Here is a 25,183-nt window from a genome sequence, read left to right as displayed (position 1 = left end):
GTAGGCCCGGGGCAGAGGACACGGATAGCCTTACCACCCTACTGAGGAATGTGGAACAGGAATGTGCAGTGTTTGCTTGTTTTCAGCAATGCTGCAAGGCATCGTACCTCTGTTAATCTTTCTAGAGCTTCAAGTTTACATGATCATAGCAATAATCAGCTTGGGGAGAACTTCAGGTTCACATCATAGCAATAACCTTCGTGGGGTTAACAGGGCACATTTCTGTGGATACAAATCTATGCATGTGTTATTTTGATGACTGGCAAGAGGTGATTGCATGCGACTGATGCTGTCTAATGCTACTTTGATTGGGTGTACTTGTCAATTGGATGTTTTATACAATTCTCTCTGTGACTAGGTTGGGTTAGGCTGGTTCATCGGCAGAACCAGAGAAATCTCTATTGTTTAACCTTAGTTTTAAAATGCCTAAAATGACAAATGCCCTAAAAATTCTATTCTGAATACTTACTCACCAAGCAAATATCTCCTCATTAAGATCACATGCAGAAAACACCCTTGTGTAAAACCAAATACGGAATTAGGACAGTCGGTGTGACAACGTACTGAAACAGCACCTTTGATTGTAATTACTACATTACACCCTCATTATGATGAACCGTCGGCTACAGAATCTGGCCCCTGGACCCCAGATTCATAAAAAAAAAAAAAAAAAATAAAAAGATCATATAAAACACTGCAAATATCCCGGTCTGTATGCACGGGATGCCACCTCCGCAGTGACGTCAGCTCTTTTGTCTTAATAAAAAGTCTGCGCTGTGATAACAATGCCTCTGAAATGAAAATAATTTTATGTTGCAACAAAGCTAGAAACTAATTGATCGCTTGAAAAAAGGAGTAACGCAGGCGTATCTCTGTCGTGAATACAGGTTGTCTGTTTTTTGGCTTGTTCAGAAACCATGCGGCAAAGTAACATTGATTAAAAAAAAAACTACAAAAAAAAAAATGAGGATCTGATGAACTTTTCAATACAAACTTCTCGTTGGGTTGATTTGGAATAAAAGCTTAGTTTGGGATTCTTGCATGTTGGATTAAGATTTGGTGCACTTTGAAACGATTCATGTGAGACTGATTTTGAATAAAAGTTCAGCTTCAATTCAGGATTTTTGCTTTTTGTACTGCGTTTTAATTCTTTAACGAATAGGATAAAGCAAAGGCAGAATACTGCATGAGATGAACAGGTACAGGCAATTCTACTTGTATTCACAATATAATGTCATTAATTTACTCCAACATTTTGTCGTTCGTTTTGATTGTCCTTTCGGTAAAACTAACCCCTCGATATAACAAACAAAATACTTGGACCTCAACAGGTTCATTATAGCGAGGGTGTACTGTGTAATATATATATATATATATATATATATATATATATATATATATATATATATATATATATATTTATATTATTTGTTTATTTAGCAGATGCCTTTATCCAAGGGGACTTACAGAGACTAGGGTGTGTGAACTATGCATCAGCTGCAGAGTCACTTACAATTACGTCTCACCCAAAAGATGGAGCACAAGGAGGTTAAGTGACTTGCTCAGGGTCACACAATGAGTCAGTGGCTGAGGTGAGATTTGAACCAGGGACTTCCTGGTTACAAGCCCTTTTCTTTAACCACTGGACCACACAGCCTCCTATCTATCTATCTATCTATCGATCTGTCGATCGATCTATCTATCTATCTATCTATCTATCTATCTATCTATCTATCTATCTATCTATCTATCTATCTATCTTCATTTTGCTGCATACCAAACCATTTCTGCTGGTACTTGCGTGAGAACCCAATGCTAAATTTTATGTGAACTCCTGGCTATATTGTTTAATTAACTATACATTGTACACAATATAATATAGGTTGCTGTGTAAGACACAAGCTGCTTTTAAGACATTCAGGGTCAGAGACACCAGTAAACTGTGGACAGCTGCTTTGACCTCTTGTGGATTAGAGATCAGCTTGTATCATACAGCACTAGATTTATTTATTTATTTATTTCAAAGTTATGGCAGGGTACTTTCTGGAACTCTCTAGAGGCCACACACATGGTTTTAAAATGCTTAAAATGTCATTTAAAATGTGTGACCGAAAGGGATATAGCCTACTCTGAAGAGGCTCAAGGCTGTAGTGGACCATTAGATCAAGCCCACATGTCTCCCAGCTGCTTTGTCTATACAGGACCTGTCAAGCAGCACTGAGCCTGTTCATTCAGAATTGAACTGCGCTGGACTGCAGGGACTGCCATGACCTTGGGACCCTGTAGAGCCGGTTCAAGCTGACAGCCAGTACTGGGGTTTCTCCAGTGAGGAAGCCATGCAGTCTTTCTTTCCCAAGCCTTTTCCCTGATTTCACTTTGCTTTAAATATTTAGATTTTTTACATTTATCCAAACTCTGCACACACTCATGTTGTTTTTTTTTTTATTTTATAATTTTTCTTTTTTTATCAAAGCTGACGTTAAGATACAATAAATTAAACAAATTATTAAGGGATTGATGTAATTCCTTTAACAAAACGAAATGTTAAAATACAACCTTTTAGAAGAAAATTAAACAATGGTTTGAATTGTCATATTCCTTACTCAATCCATTCTGAGAAGCTCCAGAGCAGTTAACCAAGTATCCCCAGGTAAGACCTACAGAATATCATCATTTGGTAGTGTAGTTGCTTGGTATCTTGTGAGGCTGGTTCTGACTATCCCATTACAACCACTGTCTGTGCTGTCTGTGTATCAACACTACAAAACAATACAGCCCTGAACTGCATTTACCCTCCAGGCTCTTTACAGGAACGTAGCTCTTTGAACTAGGCATGAGAGGGAAACTCAAAACAAAAATGAAGTAAACACATGAGCTGTTAATGAAAGCCAGGAAGCGAGGAATTCTTCTATTGGCCAGTGTCAAGCGGCTCATGAAGATATGAAATTCTCAAAGCATGCCGCCGTGGCGGGCACAAGGTGACATCAGTCTCCATGGTTAGCTCTGGGCCTCATTACAAAGGCTTTGAACAACCAAAAAAAAAAAGAATGTTATCAGCTGCAATTTCTCACTCATTAAAAGGATTAAACTGGCAACGCTCCGAGTGAGTCTGCTGGCCAAATTGGCTTGGGGAATGCTGTGCTTTTAGGGGAATGCTGTGCTTTTAAGGGAACGCTGTGCTTTTAGGGGAATGCTGTGCTTTTAGGGGAAGGCTGTGCTTTTAGGGGAACGCTGTGCTTTTAGGGGCCGATGGACTGTTTGAAAAATAGGTTCTCCAATACAAGACCTAGGTAGTGTCCATTTCTAGCATGTTAGCATGTTCACAGATCATCTCTTCCTTACATGAGTTAAATACTGCATAACAAATAAAAGAAGATTCGACTTAAAAAACTGCTACCAATTACCTTCGTTCCAAATGAAACTCCCTCAGACTTGAACTGGAAGTTAAAAGCAAGGTTTTAATATCAATCTGTATGTGAACATAGGAGCAAACATTCCCCACGCCTCCACCACATTGTGTTTTTTCACAACTTAACTGTGGATGCATTGAATATCTCTTCAAAACAAACAAACAAACAGGGCCTTTTGCATTAAGCGACTGAGTTATTTCTTATTGTTTCTGTACATGTGTGAAGTTTCCTAGATGATTTGTAACACTGGTTTTCAAACAAACTAAGAAAATGATGACTACTGCCATTTACAGTACATTTATAAACTTTGTTTCTTTCATCAAACACTAGTTTATAATGCTTTTCAAGCATTGCCTAATCCCATAATACTGCAATGAAAATAGGTTAACTGCTTCATTCTTGTGTGTGATTCCAGTACCTTCCAAGCTGCTGTCAGAATCTAAGGGGTTAAGTCTACAGGGGGTCGATTGGCATTACTAGTAACAGGGACCCCAATGTGTTAATGTGCTTATTTACTCTAGCTGGTAAATTGCTGATCGAGTATCATTCCGCTGGCAGGGAGGGATCTGGCACTTACGCCAAGACTAACAGACCACCACTGTAACCTTAAACACTGGAAGCACAAACAATATTGATCCACAAGGACCTGACGCCAGCAAATGCAGAATTCAAACCGCAGATCCCTGGGAGACAATGAAAGACAAGAAGGGAGGCAGGATCAGGAATGTAAAGGCAGAAATAGTAAAACAAACTGTCAACATATCTATCTATATATATATATATGTATATATGTATATATGTGTATATATATATATATATATATATATATATATATATATATATATATATATATATATATAGTAACACAGCCTTACGACTCAGGTTCGTTTGCACCCTTTTAAAGCAGACACAGAACAGGACTTTTTAAGCACTTCCGTGCACTTTTATTAATTACAGAAAATAATCAAGCAAAACACAAAACAAAAATCCAGCTCCCATGTGGAGAACTAAAATATACTTTGCAAGCTTTTAACTAACGCAGACAGCTAAGCTGTTTACCGGTCAAAACCCACTTGTTTTACACACAGTTTACAAGTAAAAGAATTCCAATGGTTCACACAGTACCCTTCCTTGACCACACAGGTCTGATCTGCACATGGCTTTTCTCCGTCAGCCCTGTCTACACGGTTTCCCCTGCCTTTATCCATGGCTTAATCAGCCTCAGGTGTTTCACTTTAAAATGGAGGTAGGTGATTCCACTCTGGCTCCTGGTAACCCCGTGGCATTCTGGGGAATGTAGTCCTGCAACACCCTCCTGGACTACATCTCTTCTCCTCCCCCCTCTATTCTGCCACCACACACTCACACACACAGTAATTTGTTGCATACCCGACTGTGGTGGGACCAGAGTAAGGGCGGATATGTAAAAGGTCAGATCAATGAATCCTGTTTTAAATACCATTATACACAGCTGTAACAATTTATATATTCACAAAAGTATTATTTTGAGATTCATCTTTTATTAGATAGCTCCCCTAAATCCCTTGTTTAGAAAGATACAGGGTATTAATGCCTGTGACAGAGTAGCCGTCTGCAGTGTGGGTGCGTGCATTCGCTGCTGAGTGACAGGCAGGAGAGCGTGACGGCGGTTGAAGTTGATATGCCCCGCAGGCGAACAGGATTTATTTACATATCAACACACTGAACAGCTCACGTGACACTGCCAGCAGTGGTTGCGCACGGAGCACATACAACACAGTGTACTAAAACTTTGGTAGGATCTACAATCTCTGAACTAATCTTCTCTGTTCAATATTAATAAACTAACATTGCTGAAGAGGTTGATCATGGCGGATACACGGTCAGGGCGGATATGTGACAGGCGGACACGCGACAGATTACACACACACACTCTCTCTCTCTCTCTTTCTGTATATATATATATATATATATATATATATATATATATATATATATATTTGGCATTAAAGGTCCAGGTTTTGCATCCGTAAGTTAGCACTGGCAGCATGTATTGGTCAAAGACTTTCCTCTTGAGGCATAAAGGTAGTTTCCCTTTCAGAACCATGCTCAAGATGGGCCGAATGGCCTCCTCTAGTTTGTAAACCTTCTTAATCTTCCAGAGGCACGCCAGCCCATTTTTCCTGTTTTCGTACATTTGGTTCTGCGTTGCCGAAACTAACTGTCCTTAGTATACGTAGTTATTGACTTCTTTAAGCTCCATCCTAAGCAGTTAAGCGAATTACAGCATGAAATTATCACATCAAAGTATTCAAATATTGTTGTTTGAACCCCTGACCTTTTGGTTAATGCAGCAATTGCTTGTACTTCCATTTCACAGCATGTACAACAGTTCACAAAGATATTAGGAGACAGCTGCTAGGGTTCAACAGTATCAAAATCCAGGAGGACATGATCGAAAAGCAACTAACCTTAACCTCATCAAACCTGTCCTTTACAGACTAGTGCGGTGTCGAGTTTCTAGCAGGACAACAGTTAGGAGAAAGACACTCCCTGTCCAGTATCAGTTCTGCCCAGAGTGGGAGGGGGGGTGACTCCTGGGGTCACCAGGGGTCACTGCCTGCTGGAAGGAGAGCTGTGGACCACCTACTGTAGCAGCAACCGCAGGGCTTTTAATTTGACTTTATGAAACAGGTCCCCCTCTCTGACATAAGGGAAAGGGTTTGTTCGAGTAGCCCAGGAGTTAGACAGCTGGGCTGGTTCGAGAAAGCGCTGGGCTGCAGTGTGGAAGGCAGTGGGTTTGAGTAGCTCAGTGGTTAGAGTACAGGCCTGCAGTATGGACACTAGTCTGTTTGAGTAGCTCTGTGGTTAGATAGAGTGCGTTGGAAGGCAGTGAGTTCAAGTAGCTAAGTGGTTAGAGAAAGCGCTTGGCTGCAGTACGGAAGGTAGTGCGTTTGAGTAGCTCAGTGGTTAGAGTGAAGGGCTACAATGTGGAAGGCACTATGTTTGAGTAGCTCAGTGGTCAAAGTGCAGGGCTGCAGTGTGGAAGGCAGTGGGTTTGAGAAGCTCAGTGGTCAGAGTGCAGGGCACTAGTGTGGATGGCAGTGGGTTTGAGTAGCTCAGTGGTTGGAGTACAGAGCTTTAGTGTGGTAGGTAGTGGGTTTGAGTAGCTCAATATTAGAGAAAGCGCAGAGCGGCAGTGTGGAGGCATTTGGTTTGAGTAGCTCAGTGTTGGAGAAAGCGCTGGGATGCAGTGTGGAGGCAGTGGGTTTGAGTAGCTCATGGGTTAGAGAAAGCGCTGGACTGCAGTGTGGAGGCAGTGGGTTTGAGTAGCTCAGTGTTGGAGAAAGCGCTGGGATGCAGTGTGGAGGCAGTGGGTTTGAGTAGCTCAGTGTTGGAGAAAGCGCTGGGATGCAGTGTGGAGGCAGTGGGTTTGAGTAGCTCATGGTTTAGAGAAAGCGCTGGGATGCAGTGTGGAGGCAGTGGGTTTGAGTAGCTCATGGGTTAGAGAAAGCGCTGGACTGCAGTGTGGAAGCAGTGGGTTTGAGTAGCTCATGGTTTAGAGAAAGCGCTGGACTGCAGTGTGGAAGCAGTGGGTTTGAGTAGCTCATGGTTTAGAGAAAGCGCTGGGCTACAGTGTGGAGGCAGTGGGTTTGAGTAGCTCATGGGTTAGATAAAGTGCTGGGATGCAGTGTGGAAGGCAGTGGGTTTGAGTAGCTCAGTGGTTAGAGAAAGCACTGGGTTTCAGTGTGGAAGGCAGTGTGTTTGAGTAGCTCAGTGGTTGGTGTGCAGAGCTGCAGTGTGGAGGCAGTGGGTTTGAGAAGCTCAGTATTAGAGAAAGCGCTGGGCTGCAGTGTCGAGGCAGTGGGTTTGAGTAGCTCATGGGTTAGAGAAAGCGCTGGACTGCAGTGTGGAAGCAGTGGGTTTGAGTAGCTCATGGTTTAGAGAAAGCGCTGGGCTACAGTGTGGAGGCAGTGGGTTTGAGTAGCTCATGGGTTAGATAAAGCGCTGGGATGCAGTGTGGAAGGCAGTGGGTTTGAGTAGCTCAGTGGTTAGAGAAAGCACTGGGTTTCAGTGTGGAAGGCAGTGTGTTTGAGTAGCTCAGTGGTTGGTGTGCAGAGCTGCAGTGTGGAGGCAGTGGGTTTGAGAAGCTCAGTATTAGAGAAAGCGCTGGGCTGCAGTGTGGAGGCAGTGGGTTTGAGTAGCTCATGGGTTAGAGAAAGCGCTGGGCTGCAGTGTGGAGGCAGTGGGTTTGAGTAGCTCATGGGTTAGAGAAAGCGCTGGGCTGCAGTGTGGAGGCAGTGGGTTTGAGTAGCTCATGGGTTAGAGAAAGCGCTGGGCTGCAGTGTGGAGGCAGTGGGTTTGAGTAGCTCATGGGTTAGAGAAAGCGCTGGGCTGCAGTGTGGAAGGCAGTGGGTCTGAGTAGCTCATGGGTTAGTGTGGAGGCAGTGGGTTTGAGTAGCTCATGGGTTAGAAAAAGCACTGGGTTGCAGTGTGGAGGCAGTGGGTTTGAGTAGCTCATGGGTCAGAGAAAGCGCTGGGCTGCAGTGTGGTAGGTAGCGGATTTGAGTAGCTCAGTGGTTGCAGAAGTGGGCTGCAGTGTGGAATGTAGTTGAAACAGGTAACTCGGTGGTTACAGTGCTGGGTAGTTTTGTTAGACATTCAGGTCAAGCAGTTCAGTAGTTAATGTAGTTCCTTCAAGAAGCTCAATGATTAGAATACTGTGCTGCAATGATAAGAATCCCATTCCTGGCTCAGTTGACCACAGTCGTGTGCAGACAAAGCGTTTAAGGTTAGGGTTCACTGTAAGTTTACTCCAAAGTTGTGGCCGTAAGGGAGACAAAGCGCCAAGATGTTGCAAGATTGTCCAAGTGGTGTTGAACCAGAGTGCAGACAAAAATCTGCAGTGGGATTAAATGCTGTTCAATGGAATTTGTTGACATGTATAAAAGACATGTTTAATGTTAGGGGCTGAAGGGATACTGATCCAAGCTCGACAGAACAGAGCAGTTTAAGGCCTCCTGCTCTCCTGACAAAATGTAATCAAAACACTGAGGAAGCCTAGCCAAGCTGATGAACACTTCACTTGTGACTTCACTAAAGTCCAAACCAAAAGCACTTCTGGCCAAATACATACTATACATATTTGTTTGTTTATAATCCCCAAGCATATATGGGCTCCTATCAATGTTCCATAGTAACCATGACTCTATCTGCATTTTGTAAGGAGTTATAAGTTAGTTTTATATTGACCTTAAGAAGAGGTAAAAGGTCACGATCAAGGCCATTTTAAAATAGAGCATATAAGGGTTCTGTGACAGGCTGGCTGCAGGGAGGAACTCAGACCAGAGAGAGAAACACACACAGACAGTAGTGGTGAGTGAAACTGAGACGCAATGGTAGCGTTCAGAAGGTTTATTGCAAAATAAAAAGGTTTTAAACACAAAACAGGACACGGCACTTATGCCAAAATAAATATATAAACAAAACGCACTAACACACAAAACAAGCGGACGAACGTTTAAACAAGTACCGTGCTGGCACTTCCAGCACGCTGTAGCAATTGTTATTTACTTTATTTCTCTTCAGTTCTCCTTCTCTCTACACCCGTTCTCCACTCACGAACCCCCAACCCCGAGTGAGTGCTACGTGTCTCTATATATACTGTTGTGCTGGGATTCAATTACTAATTAATTATTCACTTGAATCCCAGCACGTGAATTCATTACGTGCAATCCCGTGCCTAAATACAATTATACATTTTAAATCACACGTGAAACACAGACCTGTTTATATCCCGTGTACCAATGCCTATACACCAACATTAACACAGCACACGCAACATACAACACAGAAATGCACACAGGGGCGGAGCACATTGCCACAGGTTCCTATCTGTGTTCCATAGTAACCATGACCCTATCTACACTCTGTAAGGACTTATAAGCTATTTTTACATTTGACCTTAAGCAGAAGTCAAAGGTCATGATCAAGGTAATTTCTGAATAGTGCATATGTGGGTTCCTATCTGTGTTCCATAGTAACCATGACCCTAACTGCACTCTGTAAGAAGTTAAAAGCTAGTTTTAAATTTGACCTTAATGAGAGGTCAAAGGTCAAGATCAAAGTATTTTTTTTTAATAGAGCACACATTAATTCCCATAGGCTTCCACTACTTTGTGAAGATTCATGAGTCTACAACATTCTACCTAAGATAAATACCGTACTATATGCAAATATTTGCAAATTGACCATAGATGAAATTTGATTGTGTTGTGGACGCCATGTTTTTTTATTATTTGTTTATTTAGCAGACGCCTTTATCCAATCAACTTGCCTTGAACAATCTTGACAGACAACCTTGCCAAGGCGATGTATGCAAAGTTTCGCTTCAATCGACACAACGGTTTCAGAGAAGATGACGCTAGAATATTTTTGACAAATCCAATATAGCCGCCGAACCATGTGACCAATCGACTTCTCTTGTACAAATCTAAACATAGGGCATAAGGGTAGTCTGTGTCCCGAGTTTCACATCTCTACCATAAACATTTTCGGAGAAGATTTTTTTAAATTGTCCAAAATTCTTGAAAAATCCAATATGGCCACCAAACCATATAACCTATGGCCTTAATTTTCACTCCAACACAACTTCCCAAATGCCTCTACCATCCTACCAAGGTTTGTGAGTTTTCGGTCAATGGTGTTGATTTTAGAGCCATTTGAAAAAAAAGGGAGGAAAAAAAAATCCTAACAGAAACAACTGGCTTCCCAGCCATTCTAGCTTGGAAGCCTAATAATCTTAACAATAACAATAGGTATCCAGCAACTTCATTGCTTGGCCCCCTAATAAACATCTCAGTTTGAATACAGTTATGTTAAATGCACTTCATGTTGGGGATTCTTCGCAACATCTATTGGCCATATTACACTGCTGTTGTTGTTGTTGCTGTTAATGTAATGTTGTACTGGTTCCAATAATGGGGTTTTTATTTATTTTTCTAAAAACGGAACACAGCGTAGTTTACAGGAAACAAAAGTATAGGCAAGGAGTATATCTTACTGCTCTTTCTCTTGCTTTTTCTTAGTAAATCTGCTTCATTAAAATAAAATAAAAATGTTTCTGGTTTTCAGTCTGTTTTCTGGGGTACACCACTCACAATACTTTAGTTATTTGTTTATTTATTTTTAAACTAAGGCTACTTATTTTATCTTTTTGGTAAGAAACTATATCTGCACGATAGATAAAGCATTCTGTCTTGGAAGCCACATGGTTATTATTATGAATGGATAATTAAGAATTATCACTGACATAAAGGAGGTTCTTATGTTAATTTAGTTCCTGAGAAGAATAGTCACCACCGTTATTATTGAGGTGTACTTGCCGCAAATGCAAAACCTTGTTTTAACGTTGTCTTTATTACACAGGCCAGAGACCCGCACTTACAACGCATTGTCTTATTTGCTACATTTTCTTTAAATTCTCAAATTAATAATCAATACTCGGGTAGTAAAAAGAGACCTGGTTCAGGTCAGGTCATTTAAAACCCCACGGGTACCTGGGTTTTCGAGTACCCGTGCCAACCTCTTAAATAACATGTATATACATCAGGGCTTGAAGTTAACGTATATTCGATAGCATTTTGCTACCTAAAACTCTTAATTTGCTACTAGTTTTTTTATGCAGTAGCATTTTTCTGATCCCTTACGCTGCAGTTTATATGACCGACCCTGAGTGAACACGCACATAATTACCGGTAATAATTTATTTAAAAGGGTACATTATTAGTATCTTTCATAGATACTTTGAATGCACCCCCCCCCCCCCCCCCCCCCCCGACAGTAGGTTGTGTAAATCAAAGGAAAAAACAATCCAATTTAAATGCATCAAGATTTCAGGTTGTAACACAAAAAACTGTGAAAATGGTCCAAGGGGGGTGAATACTTACTATAGGCACTGTAGTAAAGCCTGGCCATGCAGCATTTGACAGGCTGCACAAAACGTGACAATGAGCAGGTTTGTGAGATGATATTAAGAGAGGTAATTTCTCAAAGAACCTATGGTGCATGGCGAGTGGCTTTTGAAAAATTGTGATAATAAACAGGGCATGATATTAAGCAAGGTGATATAAAACAGGTTTATCTGTATTATAGTGTTGGGGCAAATATCCGAATATTCGAACAAACATTTTTTGACATGAATTCGGAAACAAAAATCACATGTTCGTATTCGCTAGAAATGACAAAAATACCTTGCATTTATTTACCACCTGACCAGACGTTGCGCGACAGTATAAAAACTGGCAAATGAAAAAGAGCTCCGTGTGAGTTAATAAAAAAAAAAACACACACAGGATCAGCACACCAGCTCGAGCCTCTATTTAAACATTTTCAACAGACCAGATTATGCGCACGCATGCATAGTGATCTCTATGGAAAGTCACTTGGATCAAAAAAGCATTGTGCTGCTTTAGAGCCAGAATCTCATGGGACAGAAAAATGGCAAGCACATCATTCTGAAATACCTCGCTTAAACAGAGCCCAACTTGCTGGAAATGTTGTGTAGTGATTTTTATATAGATGGTATATATATATATATATATATATATATATATATATATATATATATATATATTGTTGCGACATGTGGAATGTAATAAACGAGAACAAACATGGTTAATGTTTTCCCTTTCACTTCACAACAATATTTCCATATTTATTTTATTTGAAGTGTTTAAAGTTAAATTTCATTTTTCGTTTGCTTTTTCAGCTACAAAAAGGCACAAGTAAAACTCATGTTATTACTTTATGGCCACTGTTTACTGTGAAGAAACAGCAACTATTTATTTCAGGAATAAACAAAACAACATTTAACTTGAATTGCTATTTGGCATCCTTTGTTTTGTAGTTAATTCACTGGGGTAAAGTAAGGCCTACACAACATATTCTTTACTCCTGGGATATTTTTCTTCTTTAACGTTACATAGTGTTACGTTGAGCTGTAAAATAAAGGCATCACACAGAGGACCACGCCCCCTGCCCCTGCTGCTATGCTGTCTCTGCCTGCGTTCTCAGCAATAATGTTTTTTTATTACTTTTTGAAAACAAATGATTAGTGTTTGTCCGGTTTCTAGCAGCTGGTTGATCTCAAAACTTTGTCAAGTCAGGTCTTAAGGGATCCCAGTGATTCGACATCGACAACATGACAAAGTCACCCATTCCATACCCAGATCACTCTCTGTGTGAAGAAGTTTCTGTCTACACTTAATCTTAATACCCAACTGTCCTCTGTCAAATCAAGCCCCCGCCTTTGTTCCAGGCTAAATAAATGCAGTCCACCAAATAATTCTTCCTACTTCTCACAATGCAATAGCATTGACTACAGTGCATTCAGTGCAAGAGTTTTAAACACTGAAGCAATGTAAAAGGGTGCAGAGCCAGAAGTATTATGCATGTGGACCTAAATAATAATAACATTTGCCCTTCTATGGTTTGCACACCGTTAAAAATGACAGACTTTTACCACCGACCTTTTAAAGTTACACTCTAAAAAAAAAACTAAAAAAAACACATTTCTGGAAAGAAGACAATTATAGTATAATGGCACCCATCTCCTGTTATTATTATTATTTGTTTATTTAGCAGACGCCTTTATCCAAGGCGACTTACAGAGACTAAGGTGTGTGAACTATGCATCAGCTGCAGAGTCACTTACAATTACGTCTCACCCGAAAGACGGAGCACAAGGAGGTTAAGTGACTTGCTCAGGATCACACAATGAGTCAGTGGCTGAGGTGGGATTTGAACCGGGGAACTCCTGGTTATAAGGCTGTTTCTTTAACCACTGGACCACACAGCCTCCTGTCCTACAGTCTGCACTTTCGCACGTTGACACAATTAAAAGAAAAGCTATTAACAAATGGAAAACTAGGACACACGTTACATTTTCGATTTGCAGAAGTTCCGGGGGTTGCATACTTGCCCCGTACCATCACAGGGCACAATGAAGTTTTAAACAAACCCCTATCAAGATGATTTATCTATTCCTTTCAATGTCTGAAGCAAAACGCACAGGTCATTACTTCATTATTTCAGTTCCACAGGATGGAATCCTCCCCACCCCCCACCTCCCCACCCCAAAATAAAAGTGACAGCGTATTATGAATAGTTTTTCTCTTTGAAATTATAATACAAAAAATGAAAAGAGATTAAATCCTGCTTGGCTTGAAAGAAAAAAAAAAGTTATCTGAATGATTCTCCTTGTTTTTTTGTGTTTAAAAAAAAAAAAAAAGCAAAACGAAGTTAGCTCCAGAAATAAACAAAACAAAAAAAAACAAGGGGTACTGCATCATTATGCCAGCGGAGACAAAACCTGATTGTTTTAAAAGGAAGAAAGCCGCATCCATCATTGACTGTGACTTTATTCATACTTCTTCTCTGAGCTCATCCATCTTCGAAGCTCAAGCAATGACATGGATGCAAGTTCCTTCTCTCTCTTTTTTTTGTTTAGCTTCTTCTTGTTTAAAGAAATCAATACGGTCATCATTATATCCAGACTTAATGGGCAGGATAACATTTTCAGCCCCCCTCAGACACATATACTCAAACCAAAGCTCCAGACTAGCTTGCCAGGAAGCATTGGTACCTGCTTAGATTGACAGCCCCACAATGAGAGTGCATGCTGAGGTAAGCAAAAGAGGGACCGAGGCCTATTGTGGGCCCTTCCTTATAAACAGACACTTTGTCGGAGAGATGGGGAGGGAGTCACATGCAAATTCCTTTACTCAACACTTTATATGAAAAAAGCCACCCCATCTCCCCTTCCTCTTTCTGCAAGTGCTATTACACAGAAAGGGCTCCTCATCGTCTTTCCTCACTAAGTCAGAGCCGTCACTGACAAGGCTCTTCAGTCACTAGCCATAGCTGGGGGTCAACTGGGGGTTTGTATCTTTAACCCTTTGCGCAAAAGTCAAATTCATAAACTGAAAAGAGATAAAGACTGAATGAGAGAGGAGAGAAAGGAGAGTGTGAGAGAGAAGCTATGCTAAATAAAAATAAGTTTTAAAACAGGAGTGGAGGGACTTTTCTTGGATATAAAAAAGTGCCAAACTGCTCAAACGCAAGCCTTATAAATAAACAACAGACAAAAAAAACACACAAAAAAACTCCAAAACAAAACTCGGGGGAGTGGGGGACGGGGGGCGCAAAAGGAGCAAAAAGACAAAGACCTACTTGTCTCAAGTCGATGAAGGCCAACAACAAAGTGTCCCTCTGAAAACCAGGCACTGGCCCCGATCTGGCAAAGTCTGTGGGAAAGCAGAGAAGAAAAGAGGGACATTAAATAGGCATGGACAGGGAGATTGGCAGACGGATGACAGCGGGGCAAGAGGCCGGGGGAGAGAAGGGCAGCCGTACTAGGAGTCATGTCTCCGGGCCTGCCACCACTTTGTTAGCCTTCAGAATTTGTGTCATCAAAACTGCATTAATTTCCAGCTGCCTTGACAGCTGAGGGGTGGGGTGTACGGGAGACTGGGCTGTACCAACTCAACCTGAAGCTTATTCCCATTGGCAATGTCCTGGACCTACAGCAGGGGGTGTGAGCAGGCTTTAGCAGGCAGGCGGGTGTGTGTGTGTGTGTGCAGGCTTTAGCAGGCAGGCGGGTGTGTGTGTGTGTGTGTGTGCTGACTTTAGCAGGCAGGCGGGTGTGTGTGTGCAGGCTTTAGCAGTCAGGCGGGTGTGTGTGTGTGTGTGCTGACTTTAGCAGGCAGGCGGGGGGGGTGTGTGTGTGCAGGCTTTAGCAGTCAGGCGGGTGTGTGTGTGTGTGTGCTGACTTTAGCAGGCAGGCGGGGGGGGTGTGTGTGTGCAGGCTTTAGCAGGCAGGCGGGGGTGTGTGTGTGTGCTGACTTTAGCAGGCAGGCGGGGGTGTGTGTGTGTGTGTGTGCAGGCTTTAGCAGGCAGGCGGGGGTGTGTGTGTGTGCTGACTTTAGCAGGCAGGCGGGTGTGTGTCTGTGTGTGTGCTGACTTTAGCAGTCAGGAGGGGGTGTGTGTGTGTGTGCAGGCTTTAGCAGGCAGGCGGGTGTGTGTGTGTGTGTGCAGGCTTTAGCAGGCAGGCGGGTGTGTGTGTGTGTGTGTGTGTGCAGGCTTTAGCAGGCAGGCGGGTGTGTGTGTGTGTGTGCAGGCTTTAGCAGGCAGGCGGGTGTGTGTGTGTGTGTGTGTGTGCAGGCTTTAGCAGGCAGGCGGGTGTGTGTGTGTGTGTGTGCTGACTTTAGCAGGCAGGCGGGTGTGTGTGTGTGTGTGTGTGCAGGCTTTAGCAGGCAGGCGGGGGTGTGTGTGTGTGTGTGCAGGCTTTAGCAGTCAGGCGGGGGTGTGTGTGTGTGTGCAGGCTTTAGCAGGCAGGCAGGTGTGTGTGTGTGTGTGCAGGCTTTAGCAGTCAGGCGGGGGTGTGTGTGTGTGTGCAGGCTTTAGCAGGCAGGCGGGTGTGTGTGTGTGTGCAGGCTTTAGCAGGCAGGTGGGTGTGTGTGTGTGTGCAGGCTTTAGCAGGCAGGCGGGGGTGTGTGTGTGTGTGTGTGTGCAGGCTTTAGCAGGCAGGCGGGGGTGTGTGTGTGTGCAGGCTTTAGCAGGCAGGTGGGTGTGTGTGTGTGTGCAGGCTTTAGCAGGCAGGCGGGTGTGTGTGTGTGTGTGTGTGCAGGCTTTAGCAGGCAGGCGGGTGTGTGTGTGTGTGTGTGCTGACTTTAGCAGTCAGGCGGGTGTGTGTGTGTGTGCAGGCTTTAGCAGGCAGGCGGGGGTGTGTGTGTGTGTGTGCAGGCTTTAGCAGTCAGGCGGGGGTGTGTGTGTGTGTGCAGGCTTTAGCAGGCAGGCAGGTGTGTGTGTGTGTGTGCAGGCTTTAGCAGGCAGGCGGGCGTGTGTGTGTGTGCAGGCTTTAGCAGGCAGGTGGGTGTGTGTGTGTGTGCAGGCTTTAGCAGGCAGGTGGGTGTGTGTGTGTGTGTGTGTGCAGGCTTTAGCAGTCAGGCGGGGGTGTGTGTGTGTGTGCAGGCTTTAGCAGGCAGGCGGGTGTGTGTGTGTGTGTGTGTGCAGGCTTTAGCAGGCAGGCGGGGGTGTGTGTGTGTGCAGGCTTTAGCAGGCAGGTGGGTGTGTGTGTGTGTGCAGGCTTTAGCAGGCAGGCGGGGGTGTGTGTGTGTGTGTGTGTGCAGGCTTTAGCAGTCAGGCGGGGGTGTGTGTGTGTGTGCAGGCTTTAGCAGGCAGGCAGGTGTGTGTGTGTTTGTGTGCAGGCTTTAGCAGGCAGGCGGGTGTGTGTGTGTGTGTGTGCAGGCTTTAGCAGGCAGGCAGGTGTGTGTGTGTGTGTGCAGGCTTTAGCAGGCAGGCGGGGGTGTGTGTGTGTGCAGGCTTTAGCAGGCAGGTGGGTGTGTGTGTGTGTGCAGGCTTTAGCAGGCAGGCGGGTGTGTGTGTGTGTGTGTGTGCAGGCTTTAGCAGGCAGGCGGGTGTGTGTGTGTGTGTGTGCTGACTTTAGCAGGCAGGCGGGTGTGTGTGTGTGCAGGCTTTAGCAGGCAGGCGGGGGTGTGTGTGTGTGCAGGCTTTAGCAGGCAGGCAGGTGTGTGTGTGTGTGCAGGCTTTAGCAGGCAGGCGGGGGGGTGTGTGTGTGTGCAGGCATTAGCAGGCAGGCGGGGGTGTGTGTGTGTGTGTGTGTGCAGGCTTTAGCAGGCAGGTGGGTGTGTGTGTGTGTGTGTGTGCAGGCTTTAGCAGGCAGGCAGGTGTGTGTGTGTTTGTGTGTGTGCAGGCTTTAGCAGGCAGGCGGGTGTGTGTGTGTTTGTGTGCAGGCTTTAGCAGGCAGGCGGGTGTGTGTGTGTGTGTGTGTGCAGGCTTTAGCAGGCAGGCAGGTGTGTGTGTGTTTGTGTGTGTGCAGGCTTTAGCAGGCAGGCGGGTGTGTGTGTGTGTGTGTGCAGGCTTTAGCAGGCAGGCGGGTGTGTGTGTGTGTGTGTGTGCAGGCTTTAGCAGGCAGGCGGGTGTGTGTGTGTGTGTGCAGGCTTTAGCAGGCAGGCGGGTGTGTGTGTGTGTGTGCAGGCTTTAGCAGGCAGGCGGGGGTGTGTGTGTGTGCAGGCTTTAGCAGGCAGGCGGGGGTGTGTGTGTGTGTGTGCAGGCTTTAGCAGGCAGGCGGGTGTGTGTGTGTGTGTGTGCAGGCTTTAGCAGGCAGGCGGGGGTGTGTGTGTGTGTGTGTGTGCAGGCTTTAGCAGGCAGGCAGGTGTGTGTGTGTTTGTGTGCAGGCTTTAGCAGGCAGGCGGGTGTGTGTGTGTGTGTGTGCAGGCTTTAGCAGGCAGGCGGGTGTGTGTGTGTGTGCAGGCTTTAGCAGGCAGGCAGGTGTGTGTGTGTGTGTGCAGGCTTTAGCAGGCATGCGGGTGTGTGTCTGTGTGTGTGCAGGCTGTAGCAGGCAGGCGGGTGTGTGTGTGTGTGTGTGTGCAGGCTTTAGCAGGCAGGCAGGTGTGTGTGTGTGTGTGCAGGCTTTAGCAGGCAGGCGGGTGTGTGTGTGTGTGTGTGCAGGCTTTAGCAGGCAGGCAGGTGTGTGTGTGTGTGTGTGTGCAGGCTTTAGCAGGCAGGCGGGTGTGTGTGTGTGTGTGTGTGTGCAGGCATTAGCAGTCAGGCGGGTGTGTGTGTGTGTGCAGGCTTTAGCAGGCAGGCGGGGGTGTGTGTGTGTGCAGGCATTAGCAGGCAGGCGGGTGTGTGTGTGTGTGTGTGTGTGCAGGCTTTAGCAGGCAGGCGGGGGTGTGTGTGTGTGTGTGTGTGTGCTGACTTTAGCAGGCAGGCAGGTGTGTGTGTGTTTGTGTGCAGGCTTTAGCAGGCAGGCGGGGGTGTGTGTGTGTGCAGGCTTTAGCAGGCAGGCGGGGGTGTGTGTGTGTGTGTGTGTGCAGGCTTTAGCAGGCAGGCAGGTGTGTGTGTGTGTGTGTGTGCAGGCTTTAGCAGGCAGGTGTGTGTGTGTGTGTGTGTGCAGGCTTTAGCAGGCAGGCGGGGGTGTGTGTGTGTGTGCAGGCTTTAGCAGGCAGGCGGGGGTGTGTGTGTGTGTGTGTGTGCAGGCTTTAGCAGGCAGGCAGGTGTGTGTGTGTTTGTGTGCAGGCTTTAGCAGGCAGGCGGGGGGGGGTGTGTTTGTGTGCAGGCTTTAGCAGGCAGGCAGGTGTGTGTGTGTTTGTGTGCAGGCTTTAGCAGGCAGGCGGGTGTGTGTGTGTGTGTGTGCAGGCTTTAGCAGGCAGGCAGGTGTGTGTGTGTGTGTGCAGGCTTTAGCAGGCAGGCGGGGGTGTGTGTGTGTGCAGGCTTTAGCAGGCAGGCAGGTGTGTGTGTGTGTGTGCAGGCTTTAGCAGGCAGGCAGGTGTGTGTGTGTGTGTGTGTGCAGGCTTTAGCAGTCAGGCGGGTGTGTGTGTGTGTGTGTGTGCAGGCTTTAGCAGGCAGGCGGGTGTGTGTGTGTGTGCAGGCTTTAGCAGTCAGGCGGGTGTGTGTGTGTGTGCAGGCTTTAGCAGTCAGGCGGGTGTGTGTGTGTGTGCAGGCTTTAGCAGTCAGGCGGGTGTGTGTGTGTGTGCAGGCTTTAGCAGTCAGGCGGGTGTGTGTGTGTGTGCAGGCTTTAGCAGTCAGGCGGGTGTGTGTGTGTGTGTGTGTGCAGGCTTTAGCAGGCAGGCGGGTGTGTGTGTGTGTGTGTGCAGGCTTTAGCAGTCAGGCGGGTGTGTGTGTGTGTGTGCTGACTTTAGCAGGCAGGCGGGTGTGTGTGTGTGTGTGCAGGCTTTAGCAGGCAGGCGGGTGTGTGTGTGTGTGTGCTGACTTTAGCAGGCAGGCGGGTGTGTGTGTGTGTGTGCAGGCTTTAGCAGGCAAGCGGGTGTGTGTGTGTGTGCAGGCTTTAGCAGGCAGGCGGGTGTGTGTGTGTGTGTGTGCTGACTTTAGCAGGCAGGCGGGGGGGGGTAGGCTTCAGCAGGCAGGCGGGGGGGCTTGATGTGTTTTCCATGAAAAGAAGGGGGTAAACAAGTTTAGTCATACAACAAGAACTTTTTAACTCACACAAATTTGTGAACATTTCTTTTATCTTTCCAAACGTTATTGGTTTCCACAGCCTACAAAGGAATTATATGCTTGCTCTTTTTCATTTTATTGAAATGTTCTTTTGTCTTTGTTTGTTGTTTTTTTTTCTTAATTTTTTGCAATGTCTGGGTGTCAATTCTACTCTATTAAAGTCTCTAAATCCCCCCCACCCACCAGCGAAAATTAAACAACAAACACAAAATCAAAGACTGTAGAGTTTTGTGCTTGCTTCCTGACTTGAGGAGTCTTACAGGTTGCCAATAGATTCCTTTACCATTCACCAGAGCTTGGATTTGTTTACCGAGTATTCAACTAAGAAAAAACTAAAAGGGAAAGTTCAGGGCTAATTCTCTCTTTGTGCATTCCATTTGCTAGCAGCGTCAACCATTGGAAAGAAGAGGGGCTGAGGCCGCGACACAGATCCTAAAAGCTACAGACTGACAAAGTTTGCTCCTGGATCAACCTTGTGCGGACATGGATCACATTTTGTTATTAGATCAAAATATTAGAAAGTCAAGTAGACAAACATTTATTTATTTATTTAGTTACAATTTTATAGCGCCTTTAGCCAAGGCAGCCAAGCGCATATCATACAATGCAGCCATCAGTGTAAATGTTTGTCTACAGGATCATAGTGTTTGCAGATATTACAAAAAAAAAAGATTCTATAGATGGAGGTTAAGGGGTTAACAACACATAATGTACAGTACCTCTGAAAACGTGTAATTCCAGTCAGCATTAGCAGAACCCCATCGATAACTTTAAACACTCAAATCGCATATTCAGAAAATTCATTGAAAAAAAACTAACGGGTTGATTTTATCAACCTGTATCTGCAGGGTTCAGCCATGGCTGTTTACAGCACCAGTGAAAACATCCAAACTGGATCAACCACTTATTTCCAGGGGTAATCTTGGTTTTTCTAGTTGGGGTATCAGGCTGATCAAATCCAGAAAAAAATCAAGTAGACAAATGTTTAACCTTCATTGCCTTCGTCACCATCTTTCAAAGTAGTGGCTAGGGTTATTTCAATTAGAAGTGTGCGTGCATGGCACCTGTTAGCAAAAACCTCAATCCGTGCATCAGCAAACCACGGGCACTCCTTAAAGTGAGGAATGTATGAACACTAAATATAAAGGTGGGGAATCATGCTACAGTAAGAGTGGTAGACTGGTTGACTGGTAGACTGGTAGACATGGATGGTTGAGCCAATGGCTTACACTCATGACTACTAACGAGTGAAGCACACGCAACTAGCCTTGCATTGTAAAGTACTACACGCAACAAGCCTTGCATTGTAAAGTACTACATGCAACTAGCCTTGCATTGTAAAGTACTACACACAACTAGCCTTGCATTGTAAAGTACTACATGCAACTAGCCTTGCATTGTAAAGTACTACAAACAACTAGCCTTGCATTGTAAAGTACTACACGCAACAAGCCTTGCATTGTAAAGTACAACACGCAACTAGCCTTGCATTGTAAAGTACTACACGTAACAAGCCTTGCATTGTAAAGTACTACACGCAACAAGCCTTGCATTGTAAAGTACTACACGCAACTAGCCTTGCATTGTAAAGTACTACACACAACTAGCCTTGCATTGTAAAGTACTACACGTAACAAGCCTTGCATTGTAAAGTACTACACGCAACAAGCCTTGCATTGTAAAGTACAACACGCAACTAGCCTTGCATTGTAAAGTACTACACACAACTAGCCTTGCATTGTAAAGTACTACACGCAACAAGCCTTGCATTGTAAAGTACAACACGCAACTAGCCTTGCATTGTAAAGTACTACACGTAACAAGCCTTGCATTGTAAAGTACTACACGTAACAAGCCTTGCATTGTAAAGTACTACACGCAACAAGTCTTGCATTGTAAAGTACTACACGCAACTAGCCTTGCATTGTAAAGTACTACACGCAACAAGCCTTGCATTGTAAAGTACTACACGCAACAAGCCTTGCATTGTAAAGTACTACACGCAACAAGCCTTGCATTGTAAAGTACTACAGCCAGGGTCTGTACATTTATGTAAGTGTACATTTCCAGGCCTTTTCCAGGCCACACAGACATTTTTCCAGACCCACCATGCAAATCAAAAAACACATTAAAAAACAGTGTATCACATCAATGGACACAAAATACAGTACCATCTCAAATGGTTAATTAAAGTACATTGTGTAAACTGTAAAACTGAACTTATATACATTTCTTGTTTGTCATCTTCAGTGCATTTTTAGTCATTTATAGCAGTGCTGAACTGAGATATTTTCAACACTGAGGTCACCAGTACTTTCTGTTGTCTCAGCCAGCTCATCCGCAGCAGCCTTCAATGCTTTTAGGTCCTTGTCCAGTCGCCTTTTTTTTTCACTTTGAGTGTCTCCAGATTCTCAGTATCTCATTTTTGCTTTCCATTGAAGTCAATAGAGTTTGCCTGGTGAATTTCAGTTTTTCTGCTTTTCTCTTCTAAGTGTTGCATATATGTCTGACAGCATTGGCTTTGTTATCAATACTTTAAGCACACCACCAACAGTACTGACAGCATCACATACCATTCTTTGTGCCACAACCAACTCTTCTTTCATGTTTTCAACAGTGAGTCGGTTGTTGATAGAGAAGCCCTGTTCCACCGTTGCCTCTCCATGTGAAAGGATCAAAATCATCTTGATGACTGTTCAAACTCATGTTTTCCATTCATATGATAAACAATGAAGACATCAAGCCTTTCTGTGTCATTGTTAAACTCCTTGAACATTGACAGTTGATGGCTAACCTCTTCATTGAGAAAAGCTTGGTTCTGCCATTGAATACAGTCACAGTCCCTTTCACCTACTTACATAAGAACATAAGAAAGTTTACAAACGAGAGGAGGCCATTCGGCCCATCTTGCCCATTTGGTTGTTAGTAGCTCATTGATCCCAGAATCTCAGCAAGCAGCTTCTTGATGGATCCCAGGGTGTCAGCTTCAACAACATTACTGGGGAGTTGGTTCCAGACTCCCACAGTTTATGCAGGACTCTTTGTCACTGGTCATAGCAGTGGGGTCAAAGCAAGTTTTCATGCCATCACATACTTTGAAGGACACTTGTCCAAAAGCTTTGAGGTAGCAGTTATTAGGCACTTCTTACATTCCATGTGAAATTCTAGAACCTTTTTCTGTGATATTTTCTTTAAAGCTACTATTTCCTTCAACCGCTTTGAGGCTGAAAAGCCAACATCTACTTTTTCATAAGTGAAATGTAAGCTGGTATTTTCCACATCACGTTTTGCCAACTGAGCTTTAGATTTGGCCTCATCCAAGATCCGTCTTTTCATGAAACGACTCAGCAAACCACGAACAAGCTTTTCAGGATCCTTGCAGATCAAGGGAACTGTTGGCTTGTCAGTTTGATATCGCAGAAGAAACAGGTTAAACTGGCGAGCCGCTGATTAAAATAACAACTTTGCTGGCATGGCAACATCTGAGCATCCTTGCTTCACGGTTCCAAATGACTTGCAATGTGGCACATTGTACTTTTGAGGTTCTTTCTACACTGTTTCAGTATATTTCTTGATGCTGGCAAATACTAAAATAGCATGACTTGCCACTTTTTCATTCTCAATCCAGCAATGGGCACAGAAATTTAATGGAAAGATGTTACTACCAGTAATTGCAACAAAATACTCACATCAAGCAGAGGCATTCTCAGAAAGATGATACATGGCATAAAGGATTTGACACCCAAGACTCAAACCCTGCTTTAAAGGCGTTGTGGACAATGCAGGACACAACTACTAATGTTGATAAGCTGACGGCTATCTTTGTCATGCACTTAAGAAACCAGTTTGGTACAAAATGACCAGTTCACATTTGGGCCATCCATTGATAACTGAATCATTTTTGTGAGATTCAAGTTCGTACATTTTTCTAAAAACCATCACATCGCAAGGCTTGAAGTTAACGTATATTTGGTAGTATTTTGCTACCAAAAACTCTTAATTTGCTACTAGTTTTTTTATGCAGTAGCAATTTTCTGATCCCTTACGCTGCAGTTTATATTACAGACCCTGAGTGAACATGTACATAATTACCGGTATTAGTTTTTTTAAACACGTGTATTATTAGTATCTTTCAGAATTTGATGAAACATAACCTGGTTAACCGTACTGATGGCATATCAAATGCTTAGATGACAGATATAGTTGCATTCTTGTATAACTTAACAATAAAACAAAATACATTTCGACAAGGAATTGCATTAGTTCCATCATTTAGTTGAGCACAAGGTTTTTTCAATAAATACTTTATGATTTCAATACAGGCCTACTATGTGATAGTTTGGGATATTCAGTCTATTTAAAACAGTCGGTAGGTGTTTATTTTTTAAATTATTTTTATATATAATTATTAGTCGAATAAACCACTACCGAATAAGACCATTTTGCTACCTACTTTCCAGGCAGGTAGCAAATCCTCACCACTGACTTAAAAAGTTAACTTCTAGCCCTGCATTGGCATATGCATGTCCCATAAATGCACTTGTAAAATATCGTATAGTGACTTGCTTGGTACAGTCACCATAAAACCTGACACACAACCTATTTGCTTGTTGTGGGTATGTATACTGGTTCAGGTTTTCATCAAAAAAAATCACATAACTTCCACATACGTGATCCACTAACTGGTGCTTAAAGTAAGTCGCAAGTCCATGAACTACAACATAGACACACTTTTTTCCCCCGCATGTGAGGCCTTTGCAATGGCACTATCTGGAACCATGTGCAGCTGTTGTAGGAATAGCGACACATTACAACTTTCATGGCCCATGCCACTTCTGCTGTCCATACTTCATCTTTTATACCTGTGGTGGTTAAGCAGACTGTTTGGAACTGGCACTGTGTTCATGGCACTCTCAGTCTCTGAAGACTCGACAGTAGCTGATTTCACCTTGCCAGTGAGAAATGTTGCAATTGACTCACTTGCAGACTCCATCTGTTTAATAGCAAGTATATGCTTTGCACCCGGCATATGACTCCGAATGGCAGATTCCCCCATGCTGGATATATTAAAGTTCTTTCAGCATGAAAGTACTTACTCATTTTGGATGAGATTTTTTAAGTTTGGTTTTCTGCTTTTTCATGCCCAATACAACTTTTGTATATTAAATATTCTCTGCCATTAAACATTGTATTATAAAGTATGTTTAAAAAATAAAAAGTAATCACTGATTTAATTTTACAAAAGTCGCTTAAAACCATACAGCAGGTGAAAGCATTTAAATAAATAAATAAATAAATATACTACTATACTTCCACCATTTTCAAGGCTTTTCCAGGCCAATCCAAAAAAAAATAAAAAATCAAATGTAAGGCTTTTCAAGGCCTTGAATATTACCAAGTGAAAATCAAGGCTTTTCAAGGTTTTCCAAGCCCTGTACGAACCCTGACTACAGCTCACATCGTTGTAATGTATAGGGCAGCAGTGTGGAGTTGTGTTCAGGGCTCTGGACTCTTGACCAGAGGGTCGTGGGTTCAATCCCAGATGGGGGACACTGCTGCTGTACCCTTCAGCAAGGAACTTTACCTAGATTGCTCCAGTTAAAAACCAACTGTATGAATGGGTAATTGTATGTAAAAATAATGTGATATCTTGTAACTATTGTAAGTCGCCCTGGATAAGGGCGTCTGCTAAGAAATAAATAATAATAATATGTGAGGGGGCTCCCGAGTGGCGCATCCAGTAAAGGCGCTCC

The 25,183-nt window shown here is 43.8% G+C and overlaps 1 pseudogene; it reads right to left on the bottom strand.

Annotated features, from left to right (window-relative positions):
• LOC117421123 (exocyst complex component 6B-like) overlaps window positions 1–25,183 on the bottom strand; it is a 186,964-nt pseudogene that overhangs the window by 59,961 nt on the left and 101,820 nt on the right.

The sequence above is a fragment of the Acipenser ruthenus genome, chromosome 1 (assembly GCF_902713425.1).
Source record: "Acipenser ruthenus chromosome 1, fAciRut3.2 maternal haplotype, whole genome shotgun sequence".
NCBI classification, from domain to species: domain Eukaryota; kingdom Metazoa; phylum Chordata; class Actinopteri; order Acipenseriformes; family Acipenseridae; genus Acipenser; species Acipenser ruthenus.
The sequence above is the reverse complement of the archived record's forward strand: the minus strand, read 5'-3'. Positions and strand labels throughout refer to the sequence as shown.